The sequence below is a fragment of the Panthera pardus genome, unplaced genomic scaffold, assembly GCF_024362965.1.
Source record: "Panthera pardus isolate Hobbes unplaced genomic scaffold, ASM2436296v1 HiC_scaffold_6, whole genome shotgun sequence".
Taxonomy (NCBI): domain Eukaryota; kingdom Metazoa; phylum Chordata; class Mammalia; order Carnivora; family Felidae; genus Panthera; species Panthera pardus.
Genome location: NW_026526991.1, coordinates 2,240,628 through 2,262,596, shown reverse-complemented (window position 1 = coordinate 2,262,596; position 21,969 = coordinate 2,240,628). Strand labels below are relative to the sequence as shown.

Sequence of the window (21,969 nt, the reverse complement as noted above, 5' to 3'; positions counted from 1 at the left end):
TGGAGGGTGAAGACAGTATGCCTCTTCAGGAAAGGACAATCTAAACCCCAAGTGAAGTTGTGTTCCTGCAGGGTAAAACCCCTTTGCCATCCCCTATCTTCAGTAAAGCCTGCCCTACTCCTAAGAGTCTCGAAGGTTGTTTGGGGAATAACCAATGGAAAGGTCTAAAAATAGGGATAATTGGGGCGCCTGGGTGGCTCAGCTGGTTAAGCATCTGACTTTGGTTCAGGTTATGACCCCCAGCTCATAGGTTCGAGCCCCACATCGGGCTCTGTGCTGACAGCTCAGAGCCCGCTTTGGATTCTGTGTCTCCCTCTCTCTCTGCCCCTCCCTGGCTTGTGCACTCACTGTCCCTCTCTCTCTCTCAAAGATAAATTTTAAAAAGTTTAAAAATAGGGATAATAATTCCTACTTTATAGAGTTTTCATGAAGATTAAATGGGTTAAATCTGAAAAATCTGGGGGAGGGTGTTGGAATTCCCACATAATATGGGCTTATAGGGCTTGTGACCATTTTATTAAAATTTCAAGATAAGTGATTTCAGCTGATCATGTAACGTAAAAGTTTTATTTATCTCATTTCCTTAGATTGGTATATAAAATAACTACTTTTTGAAAATATAAGCTATATTCCAGGGGCACCTTGGTGGCTCAAATGGTTAAGCATCCTACTCTTGATCTCCGCTCAAAACTTGATCTCAGGGTCATGAGTTTAAAGCCCTGTGTTGGGCTCTGCACTTGGCATGAAGCCTACTTTAAAAAATAATAAAAATACAAGCTACCTTTCGACAATATCATAGAGTTTATGGCTCCCTAACTTTACAATGTTGTTCCCTCCCCTTAAATAATCCCAACCAGTGGTTCTCTAACTGTGGAGTGCATCAGAATCATCTGGAGGACTTTTCAAAACCCAAAAGGCTAAATTTCTTTTTTAAGATTTTATTTTTAAGTAATCTCTACACCCAACACGGGGCTCAAACCTACAACTCCAAGATCAAGAGTCATGTGTTCTACTGACTGAGCCAGCCAGGTGCTACCCATAAAGCTAAATTTCTGCATCTGAAGGTCTGAGCAGAGCCTGAGGCTGTTCCTTTCTTACAAGTTCCCAGGTCATGTTGATGCTGTGGTACAGGGAACACACTTTGAGAACGACTGAGCTAAACCACCCTTTGACCATTCTTTCGAATTCTAGCTCAGATGCAACCTCCTTGAACACCTTTCCTTCCAACCTTCATGCCCTCTACCCCCCTTCTCTGATAAAACTAATCACTGTACCTACTGTTTATTTCATAGTATACTGTAATTTATATATGTACACATCTGCCCTATATCTATCTGGTACCTAGCCCAGGGCCTGACCCGTGGCAGGTGTTGACTGTTTGAGGAGGGGATAGCAAACTCCTGGAAGATACCCACATGCAACAAACTCCTTTGTACGCTCCTGTGCTGGGCTTCTTCTGCTCCCTCTGCTTGCAACACCCTCCACTTTACCTGACTCAAGGCTTAGCCCAAACATTCCCTCCTCCAGGAAGCCCTCTCTGACACTCCTTCTGCCTCAGGTTTGTGTCAGGTGCCCCTTTTCCTGTCTGTCTATAACATATCATACAACATACTTAATATACTATCTATAACATATCAATCTACAACATTTATCTTCGTAATAGCTACCACTCACTGAAGGCTTTCTAAGTGCCAGGAACTCTAATAAGCAGAACTGGATTAAAATCTTTGGAGATCTTTTGGTCAAGCAACTCCCACTTCTGGAAATTTATCCCACACCTCAGGAAAATGACTCCTACAGAAGCACACTCCCTACAGCATTGTTTGCGATGGAAAAATATTAGAAAACCTCAATATCCATTAGTAGGGGAATGGTTAAGTAAGTTACACCGCAACTATATAAGGGAACAGTGTGCAGCTGTCAAAAAAGAGAATGGATCCGCTATTTATGTACTGACAGGGAATGAGCTCCAAGATACGTTGCTAAGTGAAAAAAGCAAGGGCAAAACAGTGACAAGAATGGTAAACATCTATACAAAAATGAGGACATTTTCACATAAGACTTAGAAGGCTGCCTGTGAGAGAAACTGGGTGGCAGAGAGACTTTTTACTTAAATACCCCTTTGTACCTTTTGAATTTTGAACTATTTGAATGTGTTACCTATTCAAACAAGCATGAAAAAAAATTAAAGACCTTTAGAAAGCCATAGAATAGAAAGGTTAAGGTGCTCCCCTATTTAATCAATATAAAAATAAAAATGAGTATGGAAGTCTAACAACATTTAGCTTTTTTCCAAGATGACTTTTGCTATTTCTACGAAATGTCTCATGCCAAGCTATTTCCATTTCCTCTTTGCATTTTGTGTCTCTGCTTTATTAGCGCCCTCAGTACGTGCCTGATCTATTAAAGGTCAATCCATAGCAGATGTTCATTAGATCTGGTGACAACACTCTAGTTCTTACAGTACAGGGTGTGCAAGGGTTGTGACCCTTCGGTTTTCCCCCCGCCTTGCTGGCTGCTCCTCTGGAGTCCTTTCCTGGTTCCTCCCCTGCCAGTTCTTAAACTGCCGTCATGTTCTGTCCTAGATCCTCCTCCAGTTTCCTGCACACTCACGGGCTCTCATGGCTTCGGTTCACACCTACAAGCAGATGATCCAGTTTCCATCCCACAACATATTTCTCCCCCAGATTTCAGGCTGGCACATCCAGCTGCCCACTGGACCACTCTGCCACAGTCCTCAAAATACCATGCTCTCAAATGAAGTCATCATGAACTCTGCCCGCCTCCGGTGGTCCCTATCTGAGGAGACTGGCATGACAACCTATCCACCGCTTTCTCCAGCCAGAATTGGACCTCATGGTTAATGAATTCTCCTTCATCTTCCCACCTCCACCCTTCAAATCTTAGGTCTTTCCTAATGTTTTCGGAAATTTCCTGTTTCTCTCCAAACTTTGTCACTTCTCGGTTGGGGCTGTCATCATTTTTCACTATCATGGTTTTTGGTTTTTACAAGTCTCTCGACTGGGGATCTCTACCTCCAGTCTTGGCCCCGTGCCCCACACCCCATCTGTACTCTGCAGCCAGAGAGGTCCTTTTAAGACGCAACTGATCATTTCCTTCTCTTTCAAACCTTTTTGCTTCCTTCTGACTTTAGGAAAAAGTCCGACCCTGCATGACCTAGCAGTCCCACTCACCATTCCAGCCTCATTTCTCAACATGCACCTCTCACTCGCCCTCAGCACATGCACCATGCTCCAGCCAGAACATCTTTTCTCAGACCTCAGAACCCCGTTTCTCTCACAGCATGCTGCTAAATCAATTACTCTTCAGTATGTAAAAAAAAGTCTTGAAATGTGGGCCCCACCAAACACCACGATAAGGCAGCTGGTGGTGCTAATCTTCTAAATTGGCTCCATACTTCAATCATCCTTGTTGAAAACATGTTTATTGTTCACCTCACCCTTTATCTCCCTTAGAGCTGAAGACATGTGAGGTGAAGACCCACTATCTCATCTACATTTGTCAACTGCCTTCCCCCAAACTGGCATCAGGAGCAGAGTGGTGACTTCAGTAATCAGTTCTATCTTGAGCTGCACTCCTGCGCCCACAGGCTTACAGCTGGACTGCTGTAATATTTTCTTTGTGACCAGTGAGAGAGGGTGCTCTTTTAAATTTTTTTTTTTTTACATTTATTTATTTTTGAGACAGAGAGAGACAGAGCATGAACGGGGGAGGGTCAGAGAGAGGGAGACACGGAATCCGAAACAGGCTCCAGGCTCTGCACACAGAGCCCGACGCGGGGCTCGAACTCACAGACCACGAGATCATGACCTGAGCCGAAGTCGGCCACTTAACCGACTCAGCCACCCAGGCGCCCAGAGAGGGTGCTCTTTTAGGCAACAGTTAGGTGCGATTGTGCAAGGCAGAGCACAGACTGTGGAAACACAGAGCAGGGGAACAGGAACCTCACCCCAGCATCCCGCACAGCATCTCCTATGCAGACTTCTGACCCATGCTAGGCTACTCTAGGTCTTTCCATAAAACAATTAATTATCTGAGGCAGTCTGGTCACTTCCCTGAGTCCCTTCCAGGAACATTCTCCTAGGATTTACAGCCTGGCAGTACCCAGGATGGTGATAAGGAAAGCAAAAGCAAAGTACTACTCGAACCTTCTCAGTCCCACTATGAAGGGCAGGGGGCGGGGGTAACAAACACTCAGCAGTAAAAGTCAGACAAATAATGGTTAGCTACCTGCAACTCAGGCAGCTCTGAAATACAGCAGACACAAGTTTCTAAGGAAATAAAGCCCCTTAAGGGCTGTCAAAAAAGGCCCCTGAAAAATTTATATTTAAATTGTTAACATAGGAGCATATGGCACATAAAAGGAACAAGACAGATGGTTAGCAAAGTTCCTATTTCTCATATAGTTAAATCACAGAGGTCAACAAACTGCATTATCTGTTTTTGTTGTTGTTGTTTTAGAGCGAGAGAGAGAGTATAAGCACCAGTGGAGAGGGGCACAGGGAGGGAGAAACAGAATTCCAAGCAGACTCCATGCTTGGCGAGGGGCCCAATGTAGGGCTCGATCTCACAACTGTGAGATCATGACCTGAGCTGAAATCAAGAGTCGGACACTTAACCAAATGAGCCACCCAGGCTCCCCAGCAAACTGCTTTAAGTCATTTATTTGGCCAGACTGTAAAATTACTGGGAATTTCTCATTTACAGATATGAAAATACCTACATAATAACTCGAAAGTATGGTAATCCACTCCTATTTACTTTGTGGCAGTGAGTGGATGGGGGTATTAGAAAGAAGGTACCAATGAAAGAAGGAATGATGTATTTATTGAGCATTTAACATACTGCTAAACATACTGTGTACTAAGCTGTCCCTCTATTCCACACTGACCAGCACAGCTGTCGTTGGCAACTATGCAGCACAATCTCCAGGGAAAACCGAAGCTACTTGTGGGTGTGTGAGAACAAAACACCTTGGCTTGGGGTATGGAGCCCAGTGGAGCCCAGGTTAAAACATAACATAAGCAGCTGGATTAAGAAACACCAATTTTGGGGCACCGGGGTGGCTCTGTCAGTTGAGCGTCTGACTTCAGCTCAGGTCATGATCTCACAGTTCATCAGTTTGAGCCTCGCATCGGGCTCGCTGCTGTCAGCGCAGAGCCCACTTTGGATCCTGTCTTCCTCTCTCTCTGCCCCTCCCCAGCTCATGCTGTCTCTCTCTCTCAAAAATAAACATTAAAAAAAAAGGAACATCAATCTTTGTGAAAATTCCAAATTAAGCAGATAAATCAGGAGTGAATTCCCATATTATAAGAGCAAATTAATTTCTCCAACAGATCTGCACCAGTATTTAGAGATCATTAGCTTCTTCGATACCGGGTACAGGACAAAGGCACTTAGCACAGCCATGAACGACAGAGTCATGCATGACACAACTAGAAGGATCTTTTGAGTTCGTGTCCCGCTTGTTGTTGTTGTTGTTGTTGTTTTTCCCAAAAAAAGAAACTGAAGCCAAACAGGTCCAAAGACTGATTTAAAACCATACAGTGAACAGGTGACACAGCCAGACCAGAAGCTAAGTCTCTAATTTCCACTATTCAAAGCTAAAATTGAATCAAAAACTTGGGGAAAACATGGGAACCAGCAGACTGGATCACACTTAGACCAGCATCATTTACCAAAAGAAATCCCAGGAGAGATGTTATGAGAGGCTGTCCTGCTGTTGTAAAAGTTCGGATTAAGTAGACCACAGCTTTTTTTTTTTTCTTTTTGTGGACCTACCTTCCATTAGATAATCTACTTTTTGTTATCTCTTTGTATATCATACTTAATACTGCTGATTTAAACAATCAGGTCCACACACTTAACTTCTACATTGTAGGAACTACAGTACCATTTTGAACTAATCACTGAAATTCTTGTCTTATCCAGTCCCAGGTAAGTTCGCACTGCTCTCTTTGCTCATGTTACTCCAGGAAATTTATCCTCACTATTGCTCAGGGACTTTCATTCATCTCTAAATGGCTTTCTATCATGTTCCCTTCAGTGCTACATTCAAGCCTTCTCCCCATTTCTTCAGACCCCCAACTGTTCTCTGCTGCCACTCACTCCCTCCCAGCTGATGACCTGGTTTCCACTCTAATGACGCTGAGGTCATTCAGCTAAGGCTTCCTCAACTTCCTCCTCCTCCTGTCAAAACTGCTCCATCTTTGGGTGCCTCGGTGGCTCAGTCAGTTGAGCATATGACTTTGGCTCAGGTCATGATCTCACGGTCCAAGAATTCAAGCTCCGCATCGGTCTCTGTGCTGACAGCTCAGAGCCTGGAGCCTGCTTCAGATTCTGTGTCTCCCTCTGTCTCTGTCCCTCACCCATTCATAATGTCTCTGTCTCTCTCTCAAAAATAAATATTTTGAAAAAAATTTTTAAAAACCTGCCCCATTTTGTCACTATTTTCTCTTCCCACCTTCCTCCCAGAGGAAGATGCAGCTTGCTTCCTTCACAGGCTAAGTCCTCCAGCCATAATAACCTTCCACCCACTTCCACAACTGCATCTCCAGTCTTCCTCTCTGCTGGCTTTGTGTGCAGTGCATACGCTCGGTTCACCCTCATCCTTAATTCCAACAAACCCAAACAAGGCAACTTGGACCTACTCAAGCCTCCTACCTTTCCAGCTCTCCTTCCTCTGCCTCCCTGCTGCATTTTCAAAGGCAGAGTCGAATCACCAACTTGCTCCTCCGTCAACTTGCTCCTTAAGCTTTTTCCACTTAGCTTCCTCTCTCAGCACCCAGACTTTCAGAGGTCTCCAGTGGTTTCCTTGTCACATATGGAGTCCTCATTTCTTTAAACTCCCTGCAGCATTTGACTCTGCTGACTTACCTGGGTTTCTTGAAACTGTTCTAGGACTCTCAGGGCACTGACCACACTGGTTTTCCTTCCCTACTTAACTGCTTCTTTGCTGACTCCTCTTCTTCCCCAGACCCCCCAAAAAAGACATTCTCCAAATCACGCTTCTCTTTTTTAATCCACTCCTAATGGATTCCTACTGGGGAATCCGTTCCTGTTGCTAAGGGGGACTTAGCTGTCACTACTGTACAGATATGCCACAAGTCTCTACCTCTAGCCATAGCAACGCTCCTGATATTTCCAACTTCCTGCTGGATGGTTTCAGCTGACTTAATCATTACACATCAAAATCTGGGGTTCTCAAATGAATCTATTTTTATTCCATCTCAGATGATTCTTTTCGATTTTCCTATTTCTTCTTCTAAGACACTCAGACTCTTAAGCTTTTAGGGTAATTTCTGGCTCTTATATTTGTCTTATTCTCACAGTGAATCAGTTCCAAAGTCTATTGATTTTACATTTAAAAGTATGTCTAATCATGTCTATCTCCACTGCCTTAACCCAGACCCTCACCCCACTTTTCTGGGCCACTGTAACAGGTTTCTGTGCCTCCAGACTCTCTTTCCATTCATGTTAAATAAACACTAAATCTTTGCTGAAGCACAGCACTAATTACAGAGTTCTCTCATCTTCTTCAGTGGTCCTCAATCTACCTTCTGAGTCAGCTCTTACTTTCCCTGCACGTACCCTATGCCTCAGCCATCTAGACCACTCACTGCTATCTCATCTTGTTTCTTTTTTCATATTGTTTCCCGCTTTGAAGGCCACCTCCCATTTCTGAATGTTCAGATCCTATCCAACTTTCGGTGCGCAACTCAAATGCACTTTTGTGAGGCTTTCCCCAGTCCTTTCTCTCAACATTTACTTGTACCTATCAAATGCCACTTACGTACTTACATTTCTCTCATTTTTAACTAGTGTGTCTACCTTATCTCTAATAAACTGGAAGCTCCTTAAAGCGTGAATTCTTGTCAGCATTTAGTACTTAATAGGGATTTAATAAATGTTTGCCCAGTGACTCATCTAATTACCTGTTTTATGAGGTACCTACCTGAATACACCTTCCTTAGTAGTTTCAGATTTGGTGAAGAAACCTATATTCACTTTATATATACATGGTACAGTAAGAGCAGGAAGTCCTGGGTTTGACAACTTGTTCTGCCACTTAGCTGTGTGGACTTTGAGTAAAATATTTAATCTCTCATAGCCTCAGTTACCCTATCAGTAAATTATGGTGTAGTGCCTGCAGATTAAAGTGCTGAAAAAGTATTTAGAACCCCTAGCACAGTTTCATATACTTAGCATAGAGACAATATTTTCCAAAGCTGGGCCACAATATAACCTATCCCACATGCTCTTCTTAAAATGTGACACTGACACGCTTTCCACTGAATAGTGGGGTCTATGTACCCTCTCTTTGAACCCAGGCAAAGCTCAGTGACTGCCTCAACCAAGAGAATATGGTGAAAGTGACACTATGTGGCCTCTGGGGATATGTCATAAAAATGCCATGCACTTTTACCTTATTTCCTTGATATAGAAGCTCTTGGAACACAGTTGCCACGCTGTGAGGTAGGTAAGGTCAAATGGAGAGGCCACGTGTGGGTGTTTCGGCCAACAGCCTCAACTGAGATCCAGCTGATGGCCACCATCGACCCCAAGACATGTGAGTAAGGAAACTTCCCAGATGACTCCAGCCCCAACTCCAGCTAAACTGCAATAGCTTGAGATACCCCGTGCAAGAACTGCCTGGTGGTGGGGCACCCGGCTGGCTCAGTCGGCAGAGCATACAACTCTTGATCTCAGGGTCGTGAGTTTGAGCCCCACCTTGTGCATAGTTTACTTTTTTTGAGAGAGAGAGAAAGAGAGGGATGGGGGGACGGAAGAGTGGGGAGACAGAGGGAGGGAAAGGGAGGGAGGGAAGAAGGGAGGGGGAGGGAGGGGGAGGGGGGAGGGGGGAGAGAGAGAGAGAGAGAGAGAGAGAGAGAGAGAGAGAGAGAGAGGGAGGGAGGGAGGGAGGGAGGGAGAGGGAGAATATCTTCAGCAGGCTCCATGCCCAGCTTGGAGCCCAGCATGGGGCTTGATCGCACAACCATGAGGTCATGACCTAAGCTGAAATCAAGAGTCACGCACTTAACCACTGAGCCACCCAGGTGCCCCAGAGTTTACTTAAAAACAACAACAACAAAAAAATTGCCTAGTGGAGCCCAGTCAACTCCTGAGCAAGAGATAATAAAAATAATTGTTTTTCTGAGCCACTAAATTCTGGAGTGACTATTACACAGCAATAGATAAACTAAAAATCCGGTGCCCAACACATCCAGCTACTATTGACACAATGCCACTGTAAATCTCAGTCAGTCTCCTCCCACCCCTTACTTTTTCAAACTGACAGACCTCATCTTTTTACTTTAACCTCACATGGCAGGCATCATCCTTTCATTTAATATAACGAGTGCTTACTATGGGTCAGACCCCATTTTAGACTCTAGGAGATAACAGTGAACAAAACAGAATCCCTGCCTTATGAAGCTTTCAGTCTAGTCAGATAGAAAGAGGGCCAAATGAATCCATAATGTCAAATAACAATTGTTAATGTAATTTAATAAATTACATAGTAATTTATATACAATGTTAGGTAGCGATAAGGGTGATCCTTCATGCTTATTATTTGTCCTTTTCTAGAAATTAAAGGAATCTATTATTCTACCACAAAAACACAAAGTATTCAGAACCATCTCAGTTTAAAATAAAATAAAGGATGTAATATTATTTTGTTTTGTTTCCAAAACATTTCCGAACAATGCCTCACACATTTGTTGGTCTTTCTGGCCATAGTGGCCAAGTGGAAAATCTATAAATTCTAGGTCCCTTCATTAGGTAATAACCATTCATTTTATCAAAGTAATTTGGAATTTTTTATTGTGTCAGTGAGCTTCCAGATTTACCTTTTAAATTTTGTATAATAAATCAATATAATATTTTAGTTTGTGCTTTCTAGTTCTTAAATGCAATATCTTGTGTTGTTAAAATACTTGTGCTTTTCCTAATGGCTTACATCGGTTAGTAAAATTTTCCTGTAACTTTTTCCTAAGCACTTGGTTCTTCTTAATATCGATGAATATAATGTGCTTATATTATGTGAATTAATGTGAAAAGAAAATATAACTTACAAAAATAAAAGCTGCAGCAACTTTTAAAGAATATACATATTTATAAAATACACATGCATTCTGCAACATACATCTATTTTAAAAAATGAACTTTAATTCACTTCCAAACTTTACTATCCTGTTTCTTTATTTGCCTACAGCATTTTCTAAATTTTTTTTAGTGTTTATTTTTGAGAGAGAGAGAGAGAGAGACAGAGCATGAGCAGGGAAGGGGCAGAGAGAGAGGGAGACACAGAATCTGAAGCAGGCTTCAGACTCCGAACTGTCAGCACAGAGCCTGATGTGGGACTCAAACTTACGAGCCACAAGATCATGACCTGAGCCGAAGTCAGACACTTAACTGACTGAGCCACCCAGGCTCCCCTATAGCATTTTCTACCTATTCTTGAATCACAAAACAAAAATAAACCACACACACCAAAAAAAACCCCACTCACACAAATCCACTAATATTTTTTTCTGGTTATAAAAGTCATAGATACTCACTGTGGAAAAACTGGAAAATTTACAATTAATGAATGAATAATGAAATGAATGCCCAGGAGTGCCTGGCTGGCTTAGTTGGAAGAGCATGTGACTCCTGATCTTGGGGTTGTGAGTTCAAGCCCCAACTTGGGTATAGAAATTACTAAAAAATAAATATATAAACTTAAGAAAAAAGAAATGAATGTCATCCAAATGTTTACTGATTACTTTTGAGTAATGAGGATAAATGTAATTATTTAATCTCCCTCTCTCTCTCTCTCTCTCTCTCTCTCTCACACACACACACACACACACACACACACACACACACACACACACTGCATAAAGAAAAATGTTAATGGGGCGCCTGGGTGGCTCAGTCAGTTGGGCGTCGGACTTCGGCTCAGGTCATGATCTCGTGGTCCGTGAGTTCGAGCCCCGCGTCGGTCTCTGTGCTGACAGCTCAGAGCCTGGAGCCTGTTTCAGATTCTGTGTCTCCCTCTCTCTCTGACCTTCCCCCATTCATGCTCTGTCTCTCTCTGTCTCAAAAATGAATAAACGTTAAAAAAAAAAAAAGATTTTTAGAAAAATGTTATCACACAAAAACATTTCCATCATTACAGAAAATTCTATTGTGTAGTATTTCACTATTATACTGCTTCCCAGGACTGGGTATTTTTTTCTTCTTTCCTTCCTTCTTTCCTTCCTTCTTTCCTTCCTTCCTTCCTCCCTCCCTTTCTTGCTTTCTTTCTTTCTTTTTTTTTTTCCTGCAGAGGGAGAGAGAGTGAGAGCACATGAAGAGAGAAGCCCAGAGCCAGAGGGGCAGAGTGAGAGAGAGAATCCCAAGCAGGCTCCACACTGAGCATGGAGCCTGACATGGAGCTCGATCCCAAGACCCAAGCTGAAACCAAGAATCAGATGCTCAACTAACTGAGCCACCCAGGCGTCCCACAGCACTGGGATTTGTAGTTAGGCCTCTTGTTTATGGGATTACAATTTCATTGACCAGGCAAATATACACACATGAAATGGTAAACAAGACAAGGCCAGTTAAAAATAAGAGAACTACAAATATTATCGAAGTTCAAAGAAATAAAGAGATAAATACAGGTAGATATGGAACAGCCTTCATAAAGGAGACACATATTTATTTATTGACTTAATAATTCATTGAGGGACATGAATACATTGTGCTAGGCTCTATAAGGGGCTGACCTAAGCAAGATTTAGGGGCACTACAGTTTAATAAGAAGATTAACTGTCAACCACCACCTTCACCCTATTTCTGTCATTAATGAACTGTATGATATTGGGATCTCTAGTCCTTGTGAAGGGGATGATCTCAGACGTCTAGTCTTAAAGTGCTATGATACAAAGAAAAGAGGAAATGAAAAAGGCACCAGAGAATAAGGAAAGCAACTAACCGAAAAGATCCAAAGTTGACAGAATGAGCTATGTTCCTAGAATACAAAGCAGAATGAATGGTGATTTTGCATGGAGGAAATATTCATACATTCAATATATATTTATTGAGTGCCTATTATGTGCCAGGCACCATGCTACAATGGATAAGGATACTATAGTGCTCAAAACAGATAAAAATCCTTTGTTTCTAGAATCTGGCATTCTAGAGGGGAAACAAGTAATTAAAAAAAATAAATAAGAAACTATATTGTGGGGCACCTGGATGGCTCAACTGGTTGAGCGTCTGACTTTGGCTCAAGTGATGATTTCACAGTTTGTGAGTTCAAGCCCCACACTGGGCTCTGTGCTGACAGCTCTGAGCCTGGAGCCTGCTTCGGATTCTGTTTCCCTCTCTCTCTGCCCCTCCCCTGCTCATGATCTCTCTAAAAAATAAATAAACATTAAAAAAATTAGAAAATAATTTCCTTAGGGGCACCTAGGTGGCTCAGTTGGTTAAATATCTGACTCTTGATTTTGGCTCAGGTCATGATCTCATGATTGGTGATTTCGAGCCCCATGTTGGGCTCTGTGCTGACAGCATGGAGCCTGATTGAGATTCCCTCTCTCTTTCTCTCTCTATCTCTGTCCCTCCCCCGCTCATGCTCTCTCACTCTCAAAATAAAAAACTTAAAAACTTAAAAAAAAAAAAAGAATTTTCTCATAATTGCAGAGAACTTTATAGGTCATTTAGTACAACCCATTAGATTATTATACCCCTATTACTCCTCCCAAGTGAGCAACTTGTCTTGGCTTGAACTATTTTAATTTTTTTTTCATTTACTTACTTATTCATTTATTTAAAGTAAGCTCTAAGTCCAATGTGTGGCCTGAACTCATGACCCTGGGATCAAGAGTTGCATGTTGTACCAACTGAGCCAGTCAGGTGCCCCGGCTTGAACAATGTTAGTGCCTAGAACTACCTCCATAGACCAGACAGCCCATCCATCCTCAAATAGCTCTTTTAGACTCTAATAGCACAGAAATCTGTTTCCTAGTAAAGTCTAGTCTTTACTCTTTTTTAGGGACACTTTGTACACTACATGCTTCAAATATTTGAAGACAGTCTTCAAGTCTTCTCTCAGATTTCTCTTCTCTTCAGGTTAAAGTTAACCAGTTGTTTTAACTCTTTTCTAAGTGACATGGCCTTATGCTTTGTAATGGTAAGTTAAGGGAGTCTCAACTGCAAGCCAGAAAAACTGACTTTGGGTAACTTACATTATGTAACATAAGATTTATTGGAAGGATAGGAGGTAGAGCACAGAACTGAGGAAAAGCTAAAGAATCAGGTCTTTGGGAACAAATACAGAGCAGTTCCAGTATCCACATATTAGGAATTAATCCATGGTTGTGATGAAGGAAGCTTGTCACTGTGTCACTCAACCTAACATTCAAATGAAAAGAGGAATACATCTATTTGCCTAACATCTATTGGCCTAACCTGGGTCACGTACCCACCTACTAGGTCAGGGATGGACTGTTTCCTCAAAGCAAAACTGAGCTGCTATTCCCTGAAAAACCTACACTGGATGCTGGGCAGCCTGAAACAACTTATGTTCACTAAATTCTCTCAAAATGTGATACCTCAAATCCAACATAAGAATCCAGGTGTAGAGGAGGAGGAAAGCCAAGGTATAGCCCCCTACACTTGCTGTATGACCTTGCGCAAGTGACCGAACTCTGCCTCAGTTCCTATCTGTAAGTAGGTGGTGGTCACAACAACACTTTGTTGTACCTGCAGCAACCAAGTAAGAAAATGTATGTGAAACACTTTATAAACTCAAAGCTAACTACAGTAGCCAACACTTGCTGACTGCCTATCAGAGTCACATTGCACAGATTATTTTATTACACAGATTATTATTTTTATTTATTTACATAGATTATTTCAAAACAACCCTATGAAGTAGAAGATTATGAGCACGAACTCTGGAGTCTGACTACCCAGGTTCAAATTCTGACTCCATCACTTATTTCTGAGACCTTGAACAAGTTACTTAGCTTGTGACTGTTTCCTCACCTTAAGTGGGCATAATTCTAACAACTGTGATTATGAAGACCGAGGTAATATAAGTAAAACTCTTAGAACCGTGCCGAGTATATAATAAACACCCAACAAATATTAGCTGTTACTATGGTGGTAGCAGTAGTAGGTATCCCAATTTTACAAATGAGCAAAATGAGGCATTGGGAAGTTACATCACTTGTGTTAAGTTTTCAGAGTGTAACGTGGATGAGCAGAATTTGAACTTCATTGTAAGTGTTCCTAATTACTATACTCCATACACTTTGAAAGTGGAGGGGAAAAAAAAGTGGTATTTGGACTTTAACCCTAACTTCAAGTCACACAAATTAAGGATATTTACAAACGAAACTCAAACACAAGAAGAAGGAAATGAACTGTTGATACACGTCTTTAGAATGTTAGCTAGAAGGCTAATCAGATCTCTAGAGAAGACCAGGAATATTCATATTATTTTGTTAAGGAAGAAAAGTCTCTTACCTCTATTGGAAATCAGCCCCTTACCAAGGGTAAGCCTTCTGATTAGTGCTTTCAATATGATTTTTTTTTTTTTTGCTTTTTTAAAGATTTTATTCTTAAGTAACCTCTATATCTAACATGGGGCTCGAACTTACAACCCCGAGATAAAGAGTCACATGTCCCACTGACTGAGCCAGCCAGGCGCCCCTCAATCTCATTTCTAATGTTTGTTTGTTTGTTTATTTATTTAGAGAGAGAGAGAGAGAGAGCGCTAGCGTGCGAAAGGGAGCACATGAGCAGGGGAGGGGCAGAGTGGGGGGCGGGGACAGAGGATCGGAAGCGGCCTCTGTGCTGACAGCAGAAAGCCTGATGCAGGGCTTGAACTCACAAATCATGCGATCATGACCTGAGCCGAAGTCGGATGCTTAACGGAGTCACCCAGGTGTCCCCTGAATCTCATTTCTAATGTTACTTTTATTGACAAAGTTACTTAATAATGCCAAAGAAGTTAACTTCTCCAAAACAATTCACATTAGCAGAGAAAAAAACTATACATACCAAACCTGCATCACACTTCGAAAAAGTAGGAATGTGTTTATAACCGAGAGAGAGGCATAATGTTAGAAGATGCAGTTAACTGTCCACCAAAAAAAAAATAAACATTTCTCATTTATGAATTAAGACCATCAATGAGGCTAAATGTTCGAAAAGGAGAGATAATTATATGGATACTATCCAAACAATGGTGTCTTCAAAATCAGTTCCTAAGCCACACTAAAAGTAAGCTTTGTTATTTGTCATACAGTACTACTTAGAGTACTACCGTGTTCTGAATACCACATCCGATGAAGTATTCATTCAACAGATACTTAGTGATTACCTAGGGGGAAGTGGTGAAAAAGACAGAGGCCCTACTCTCATGGAGCTTACACTGTAGGCAGGTATTACAAAAAAGAAATTGAGGCTCAGTTCCCAGGACTGTCAGACTCTATTTCGACTGTATCATCTCTCACTGGCAAGATACAGCTTCTCCTAAAAGTCTACACCTAATCATGCAGTCCTGACAGCATGGAACAATTTAGTTTCTCTCTGGTGGCAGTCCAGAGTCACTTTCTCAGTGAAGTATTCTTCCCCCAACTCCCAAGAGCAAAGATTGCTTGGTCAGTAGTTTAACACATCATGTTGACATGTATACAATTCTTTTTCTTCCCTCATTAGTCCCTAACTCCCCCAGGGCAAGAACCATGTCTTAATCTCTTTGTATGTCTAGAAGATGGTGGAGCAGATACTCAATAAATAGCTGAGTGCAGCTCACGAAAACATTTCAACAGAGTAGACAGTGGGAGCCAGACTGCAATGAACCAAGGAGTCCAAGGAAATGACGGGCATAGTGTTTGCCCTTCAAGAACAAGCCCAGAAAGGAAAAGAAGAGAAATGGAAGTAGTTCAAAGAAGAAATGTGATCACAGGAAGGTTTTATATTTTTTTCAGAATAAGCAAGATTTGAACTTATTTTTTTTGTAAGGTAGTACAGCACAATTAGAAAGAGCAGATGGGGCACCTGGGTGGCTCAGTGGGTTGGGTTTCTGACTTTGGCTCAGGTAATGATCTCACAGTTCGTGGCTTCAAGCCCCACGTCAGACTCTGTGCTGACAGCGCAGAGCCTGGAGCCTGCTTCCGATTCTGTGTCTCCCTCTCTCTGCCCCTCCCCCACTCGTGCTCTCTCAAAAATGAATAAACATTAAAAAAAAATAAAAAATAAAAAGAGCAGAGATGGCAGAGTCAGATAGGCTTGAATGTGAATCTGTTACTTACAGTGTCTACAGGCAAATCACTTAACCTCTGTACTTCAACTTGACATACATAAAAAGAGAACGGGGGCACCCGGGTGTCTCAGTTGGTTAAGCAACCAACTTCAGCTCAGGTCATGATCTCATAGTTCGTGAGTTGGAGCCTTGCATCAGGCTCTGTGCTGAACACACAGCGCCTGCTTGGAATTTCTCTCACCTCTCTCTCTGCCTCTCCACGGCTTGCGCTCTCAAAAAATAAATAAACGTTTACAAGAAAAGAAATTTTAAAAAAGAGAGAGAATGATAATACCTACACCTCACTGTGACAATTACAGCACTTGGCAAACAGAAGAAATCCAATAAATGGTATTGATGATTATTACTGTATGCAGAAAGAAGCCTGGTCTCTGATGTTCTAAACCCTCTTGCATAGCTTGTGCTTCAGTCTGGATTTCCTATCTCAGTCTATGTGTTACTGTGTGATGGCTCAGCCAGTTGAGCGTCCGACACTTGATTTCGGCTCAGGTCATGATCACGGTTCATGGGTTGGAGCCCTGGGTCAAGCTCTGCGCTGGTGGCATGGAACCTGCTTGGGATCTCTCTCTCTCTCTCTCTCTCTCTCTCTCTCTCTCTCTCTCTCTCTCCCCTCCCCCCCCCTCACATGCAAGCATGCACACACTCTCTCTCTCTCAAAATAAATAAGTAAACATTTTTAAAAATATGTATGATGGCAAGGAAACAAGATCCTTACTTCTTTGTGTACCACCCTCTGTGCTATTCCACTTCCTTGTGACAGTCTGCATGAGCTCATGAATGGCTGCTGTGGAAAATTACTGATGTCACCAGCTGAGGAAATAGACACAATCCGGAGAACAAGCCAATGAAACTGATGTTAAATCATCAAACGTACAAGATTCTGGGCTCCTGCCAAAACTCATCGAGCACTAAGAAGAGAGAAACTGAAAACACAAACACACAGGACATTGTTTAACTTCCTAAGCCAACAAGGTGTTCCCGGCATCCACCCCAGGCACAGATAGATGGCTGTACGATAAGAGAGAGGGGTTTCTCCAGAGTTCCTGTCTCAATATTTCACCCTAATGTCAGATTCATTTCTGTCAGGTGCTATTCCAGTTCACCAACTTTTCTGTCAACCTGACAAGTTTCCAAATTCACAAGATTAGTATGCTTTTTGAAACTATTTAAGCAAGTACTGTTCACAGCCTTTTTTTTTTTTAATTTTTTTAATGTTTATTTATTTCTGAGACAGAGACAGAGCATGAGCGAGGGAGGGTCAGAGAGAGAGGGAGACACAGAATCAGAAGCAGGCTCCAGGCTCTCAGCTGGCAGCACAGAGCCTGACGCGGGGCTCGAACTCACGGACCGTGAGATCATGACCTGAGCCGAAGTCCGACGCTCAACCGACCAAGCCACCCAGGTGCCCCTGTTCACAGCCTTTTAAAGCTGATGTTCTGGTGCTTGCTGCGGCAGCACATACACTAACTGAAGTTAATGCTCCGCTCACGTTCACCTGTTACTCCTATGGGATCAACAGAAACACCTCACCCCCCTCCCCTCTCAACCAGATCACACATCTCCATGCTTACAAAGGGACACAGGGGGGGCGCCTGGGTGGCTCAGTCGGTTGGGCGACCGACTTCGGCTCAGGTCATGATCTCACGGCTTGTGAGTTCGAGCCCCGCGTCAGGCTCTGTGCGGACAGCTCGGATCCTGGAGCCTGCTTCTGATTCTGTGTCTCCCTCTCTCTCTGCCCCTCCCCCACTCATGCTCTGTCTCTCTCTGTCTCAGAAATAAACATTAAAAAAATTAAAAAAAAAAAAGACTGTATCTCAGTTTCTCAAAGACATACACAACTGTGCTGAAGCTGAGGTACAATCACAATTCTTTAAAAAAAAAAAAAAAGAAAAAAAGGGACACAGGGAAGAAGACTCAAGTGCAGGCTACTGTGACAATTTTAGTGATGTTGAGGCTACATCTACCCGGGATTACTGGAAGACAAGAAAGATACTGACCTCCATTCAAAATCAATTACAAATTAATCATGGAGAGCAGAAATAAATATAGAAAACAAAGACGATATAACTACCGATTGGAGTTCGGAGAAAACTGGAAGATAGGGAAAAGAAGAGGAGGAAGAAAAGGAGTAGGAAATATATGTGTATCAAGAAACTTAATCACAAGCATAATCACAAAAGCTACAAGTAATCAAGTCAAGGTTGAAAACTTAGTTTTTGTGAATCTGGGTCTCATTAGGAACTTGAATTTACCAAGAAGGAATAAGAGAGAAGGGTAAAGAATATTCCAGGGCACCTCCAATAACCCACCAAAAAGCCAGTAACCCACCACAGATTTCACTTGCAGCAGAAGATACTGGAAAATAAGGCAGTCACCTGTCACAGAAAAAAAACTTTAGAACACCTTTTTTCCCCTCCATATAAAAAGCATCCTGGTTCATTAAACTAAGTATAATTCTCGGAATTCCGATCCTAACCACCCTGGGTGATCCTGGCTAACACATGCCTCAGTTTCCCCAATGTTAAAACACGAACACATGACGGTGTGTAACGAGTCTCAGCCTCGATCTGAGCCTGTGTCCTGACCCCGGACCTGAATCTTCGACGGAAAGTCACAAGTTCAAGCCAAGGAAGAGCTGGCAGTTTAAATGTGCCCAAGGCAGCTTTTAAAAAAAAAAAAAAAAAGAAGGGTTCCCGGGCTGAGTTGCGGTTTCTGCTGAGGGGGATGTATACGGGCTCGAGCCTCCACAGCACCGAGGCTCCGGCGCCGGAGGCCCCGTTCCCGCTGGCGGGGCTCGGAGGCCGCCCCCGCCCAGAGGAGGGACGCGGGGGCGCAGCTGCTCGGGGTCCGAGCCCAGCCGCCGCCCCGCAGGCCCGGCACCCGCACCGCGAGAGCCCGCGCCCAGAGCCCCCATCCAACGCTGGCACCTGCGAGGTCCGGCCCCGCCGCTCTCCCCGGCCTCGGCCAGTCCTTCTCCCCTCGTCGGCCCCGTCTGCCTGTCAGTCCGTCCGTCAGTCGGTCTGTCCACAGTCGCCCCCGCACCCTCACCGTGGGGGGGCAGGTGTGGGCGCCGGGCCCCGCAGACACAGCGAGTCTCCGCCGACCTCTCCCTCCGCACTCACCTGCGCGGCGCGGGATGTCCAGCTGTCCAGCCGCCGCCAGTCCCCGCCACCTCAGTGCCAACGCGGGTCAGGCTCGCGTCTCCGCGGCTCAGCCGCTGGGACCCAGTCAGCGCTCGGCGGCGCCACCGCGCACGCGCACTGGGCCGAGTCGAAGGGGTTGGGAGGGGTGCGGGGGCCGCGGGGCACGGTGGGGGCTGTAGTCGTCTGGGTCGGCTGGGCTGTGGCGGAGCTGGGGTCCGCGCGCTCACTGAGCCAGCACGCGAGCCTCCTTTCCGACCGGAGCTCTGGTTCCCCGGCGGGCTGGGGCACAGACGACCTTAGAAGCCCATTTTTAGCTCAGCGATACCCCCTGGCCTTCCGTCCGCACTGCAGTCCGAGGCGCTCAGGGCAACATGAAGTGGACCAGCAGTAGGGATGCGGGATAGGGGCGGCTGGACGCTGGAGAGGAGCGGCCCTTACTTGATGTCCGTTTTCTAAATATTTAAGTGCCTTCTTCACAAGTGTACAGAACCAGCCCTAGACCAGCCTGATCCACTCTTACACAATTCACAAGCCCTGGAAAGAGCCACAAATTGGAACAAATTTGGTTGAGGGCATGCCAGAGAAATTCACTCTCCGGGGATATATAATGCAGCGGGTGTAGTCAGAAGCCTGCGTTTGAGTCACTCAACAACGCTAACACTTAGCTCATCCATAAGATGAGAATGTGAATTTATGGTTATGAGAACTAGATGCTGTTGGAGGAAATGTTAAAACACAGTACAAATGAACAGTCCAGGAGGGTAGCAGGCCCACCTCCATTTGATTACCCAGGTCCTAGCAGACATCAGATTCTATCCTGAAACAAACAATAGTATTTCAGAAATAGTATTTCTAGAAATTTCACCCTACTCTGAAGAGATAAATTTCATTTTAGAGCTGCTTATTAACCTACGCATGGGTGACTAATGGTGTTCCAAGGGGGTGATGCTTGGGTCCATGGATGGAACCATAGGTGAAATCTACACGCATACAAGCCTGTCTCAGTCCTGACCTCACTGTATTATGCTCACTTTGCAAAGCAATTTCATGTTACTTACAACATCCCTGTGAAAGCTGGAGGAATTTCACCATTTGAATTTTACATAGTACCCGGTCAAACTAATAAGTTGCAGAGCTCTGAACCCAGTTTCTGGGGCCAAATTCACTATCCTTCCCAACCACAGCACTCTTTCAAATTCTGCTTTCTTAAACCAACTAAACTAAACCCTCTGAAACCCATTGCCTTAGAGCAATGGATTCCAGCCTTTTTGGTTGTGGTAACATACGTCACAACTCGCAAGGGTTATATTTCGTAAGTGCTGACAGCACAGGGCCTGACTCGGGGCTCGATCTCATGAAACGCAAGATCCTGATCTGAACCAAAATTAAGAGTTGGATGCTTAACCAACTGAGCCACCCAGGTGCCCTGAAAAAATGCCACTTTATTAACAGCTTCCTAGAATGCCACTCACGGCAAAGCCCTTCACAATTTGTGCCACAGGAAGGGTGGATGGAGCCAGGTGTATTGAAGAAATTCGGCCAAGCACCGAGCTGGTGAGAAAAACAGCATCTGCGTCATGCTGAAGGGTAGATTACAAGATGATAAAAACAAAGGAAGTAGTGTGGATTTGTTGAAGTTACATCCCAAGAGCACCTTTTCTCAGTGGTGCTTGATGAACTTCAGGTGTGTTCAAATGTTAACCTGTATATGTCTCATTATTGAGGAGCCATTCAGCACTTTGTGTAGTTCTGCTTCTTATACCGGAACCAAAAGCTCCAGGAGGGCAGACTGGCTTGTCCACTATTGTATTCCCAGGACACAGCAGGGCACTGGAAAAAATGTGTTAAATTATGAAATCTGGATCAGAAACAAAATATTGTTTAAATACTTATTTCCTCCAAGTTATTACCAAAGAAATGCTTTCTAAATGTGAAGTACGATTTGACTCTTTTCTTTCTTGGAAGAAATGAGGGATGCCTGAGAGGCTCAGTTGATTAAGTGACTGACTCTTGATCTTGGTTCAGGTCTTGATCCCAGGGTCCCAAGTTCAAAGCCCTGTGCTGGGCTCCCCGCTGAGCATGGAAACCACTTAAAAAATAAAATGAGCAACTTAGCTGTTTAAGGAACTATGGAATGAATCCCTTTGAGATCTGTTCATTATGTTTGCATTTCTGCTTTATGTATATTTTATTTTTTTAAAGATTTTATTTTTAACTAATCTCTCCCTCCAACGTGAGGCTCAAACTCACAACCCTGAAATCAAGAGTCACATGCTCCACCGACTGAGCCAGCCAGGTGCCCCTACTTTATGTATCTTAAATACATTTGGCGTGTGCTCTGGCAACCAGTACTATCCTAATTATAACTTTTTAAAGTTTGAAGCTAAATTACTAGTTAACGATTAGCATTTAAAGCCATGGTTTTAGACTTCTCAGGAAGTTAGAGCCACCCAGTGAAAGGCTGCATCATTCGTGGATGGAAACGAACTTGAGGCA

At 43.5% G+C, this 21,969-nt stretch overlaps 1 protein-coding gene across 3 annotated transcripts in view; it reads right to left on the bottom strand.

Annotated features, from left to right (window-relative positions):
• SGSM3 (small G protein signaling modulator 3) overlaps positions 1-19,584 on the bottom strand; it is a 51,447-nt gene extending 31,863 nt beyond the window's left edge. For all 3 annotated transcript variants that reach the window (XM_019446974.2, XM_019446975.2, XM_053895147.1), the window contains exon 1: positions 19,453-19,584. The gene's annotated coding sequence lies outside the window, so the exon portion shown is untranslated. The remainder of the gene's footprint in view (positions 1-19,452) is intronic.
• Between the last annotated feature and the right edge of the window lie 2,385 nt (positions 19,585-21,969).